Source organism: Otolemur garnettii, unplaced genomic scaffold, assembly GCF_000181295.1.
Source record: "Otolemur garnettii isolate 467f Iridium unplaced genomic scaffold, OtoGar3 scaffold00016, whole genome shotgun sequence".
In the NCBI taxonomy this organism is placed as follows: domain Eukaryota; kingdom Metazoa; phylum Chordata; class Mammalia; order Primates; family Galagidae; genus Otolemur; species Otolemur garnettii.
The window spans coordinates 28,529,197-28,532,565 of NW_003852411.1; positions in this window are offsets into that span (position 1 = coordinate 28,529,197).

Here is a 3,369-nt window from a genome sequence, read left to right on the forward strand (position 1 = left end):
AATCTTGATTTTATCTATTTAAGCGAGGACCAGAAAATACCAATGTAAGTGAAGTAGTCCATGTTTGGCCTGTGCCCCAAAGAAAAAAAGCCAATCGCTCTCTTTCCCTAGTCAACAGGACAGAAGTCTGTTAGCCCTCAACGCAGGGCTGCTACTGTGTTCCTGATGTGGTTAAATAAGCTCATAACACCCCCCAGAGAAGGTCAGGTAAATAGCCTTAGACCCACTATCACAGCTCCTAGCAACTCATTAATTATTTATTATTAATTTATTTTAATAAACACTACTATCATTATAGCTCCTATACAGCAGATAACTGTTGTAAGCATTTTATAAATATCAACCAAGGACTATCCCTCCCCTCCCACCCAAAAGAGGAATGAGTCTTATTGCTAAGAGAGCTCAGAAGGGATGAGAAAACCGTTTCTACCTTATTTTTAGTATTGCTCCTTTCCTAGTTGACAAAATCCGTGAACTAAAACTAAAAGTCTCCAACACATAAATCAATACTAGACAAAAAATAAGTAGGTAGAAGTCAGAGCCTAGTGGGCCCCGCATTATAATTATACCGTGAGTTTAATTCAAGATGATGGAATACGGTACAGAGGTCTGAAGATGAGCAGGTGTGATGTGTTGGAGGAACAGCCAAGAGACCGGTGTGAATAGAATAAAGACTGCAGAGGAAGTTGGGAAGGATGCAGGCAGGAGGGTGAATAGCGTCCCCGCGTTTACTGAGTGCAATGGGAACAGCTGAAGGTTTATTTATGCAAAGGAATGAGAAGACTGCTGTGCTAAGATGAGATGGTAACCACAAACTGAGGTGGAAAGGGCGAGGATGAAGCAGGTTTGAGGGAAAACGAAATTCATGTTTAGATATGTCAAGGTTGAGCTATCTATTAAAGATTAAAAGGCAGTGCTCAGTGGGTGGTAGACAGAAAAGCCTAGAGTTCGAATGGAAGTTTTGCTTGAAAGATAAATTTGTGACCATTAGCACACATATGCTATTTAAAGCTAGGAGACTGTCTGAGATGACTCTGGGAGTGGGTGGATGAAAAGGAGAGAAAGGAACGACACAGGAACATTCACCACTCAACAGTTCTCACCAAAAAAGGGAAAGAATGTGGGTGTGGCATAACCCAGGTAACTAATGATGACCAGTCGAAAAAGACAATAGTCAATGACCAACACGAAAGAGCAGTAATTTCTGGAGGTGCAGAGAGGCCAATGAAAGAGTTTCAACCAATGACAAATACAGAGAAAGAGGGTCTTTATACCTCTGCACCAGCTTTGTGTCTCCATCTCTTTTACCTTTTCTCCTTCATGAGAGGGATTCACTTCCAACTCTCTTTGGAAGTGCTCTAAACTTTCCCTTTATTCTTAAATAGCATTTCTTTTTATTACACTAAAACTTGTGCAGGTTACCTGGTTACTTTTGCTTTGTATTCACCTGCCTGTGCTGCTCCAGATTTATTTTCCATTTCCCCTTGGTTTTGCTTGTGATTACTGCTGTGCCTTGGTTGAAATTTCTAGCTCAGCTCAGTAATTGAACCAGGTCAATTGGGTTTGGGCAACCACACTCCCCCTCAGCCCCTTGACAAGTAGTATGAACATTTTAACAATATCAATTCTTCTAACCCATCAGCACAAGTTAGCATTCCATTTATTTGTGTCTTCAATGTCTTTCATTAATGTCTTATAGTTTCCTTCCAGTGTACATATATTTTACCTCCTTGGTTAAATTTATTGCTAGGAGTTTTTCTTTGATGGTATTGTAAGTGAAATTGTTACCTTTATTTCTTTTTCTTTTTTTCTTTATTTCTTTTAGGTTGTTATTTGTGTATAAAATACTACTGATTTTTTTTTTTTTTTGGAGGCAGAGTCTCACTCTATTGCCCAGGCTAGAATGCTGTGGCATCAGTCTAGCCCTCAGCAACCTCAAACTTCTCAGTTGAAGCAACCCTACCTCAGCCCCTGAGTAGCTAAAACTATAGACACCTGTCACAATACCCAGCTAATTTTTCTATTTCTAGTTGATATGAGATCTCACCCTTGCTTAGGCTGGTCTTGAACCCCTGAGCTCAAGGCATCTTCTCTCCTCAGCCTCTCAGAGTAGTAGGATTACAGGTGTGAGCCACTGTGCCCAGCCTAAAATGCCTCAGCCTAAAATGATTCTTGTATGTTGACTTTTTTTTTTTTTTGGCTTTGACTTTTTTTTTCTTTTTCTCTTCTTTTTTTTATTAAGTCGTTTGTACATAGATCACGAACACATTTATGCCACTATTGGATTCAATGTGTTGATTATTTATACAAGTTGGAGTGCTTACATCCTACTAATTAACATAGCCTTCACCTCATTTACCCAATTACGGTGTTAAGACGTTTGTGTTCTACACCTGATAGATCCAACTTGTCTTGCAATATGCTCCATAGGTGTGGTCCCCCGACTATCCCTCCCTCTATCCACACACCCCTTTCCCTTCCCCTCCCCCTTCCCTCCTTCATCCTGGGCTATAGTTGTGATTCATCTTTCATATGAAAGTGTGAGTGATTATAAATTGATTTCATAGTAGTACTGAGTACATTGGGCATTTTTTGCTGGAAAATATTCTTCTTAGTAAAGTATCTCAGGAATGGAAAAAAAAATCTCCAATGTGTGTTGATTTTGTATCCTACAACTTTATTGAATTAATTTATTAGTTCAAAAGGATTTGAGGGGAATCCTTGGGGGGTTATATATCATGTTATCTGCAAATAGAGATAATTTTACCTCTTTCTCTCTAATTTGAGTGCTATTTCTTTTTTTTTTTCTGAGGTGGGGGGTCCTTAGTGCTCTTGCCACTGCTTTCAGTATTATGCTGAATAGAAGTGGCAGGAGTAGGCATCCCTGCCTCATGCCAACTATTAGTGGAAAAGTTTTCAGTTTTTCCTCATTGATTATAATGTTAGCTGTGGGTTTTTCATAAATAGCCCTTATTATGTTGAGGAACTTTCCTTCTATTCCCAAACTGTTGAGAGTTTTTATCAAGAAAAAATACCGACTTTGTCAAATGCTTTTTCTGCCAATGGAGATGATTATGTAGTTTTATCTTTCATTCTGTTAATGTAATGGATCATGTTGATTGATTCATAATATGTTAAATAAGACTTGGATGCCAAGAATAAGTCCTGCTTGGTTATACTGTGTAATCTTTTCCATGTGTTTTTAACGATTGATGGGGGGAGAGGTTCTTAATTAAAAATTTGGTCTATATGGAGCAACAAAAATTTTCATAGAACACAAAAATAGTATTGTAATATATATTTTTTTAATTTCAGCATAAGTACAATTTACAAATATAATACATTAAAAAAAATTATGTATAGGGCGGC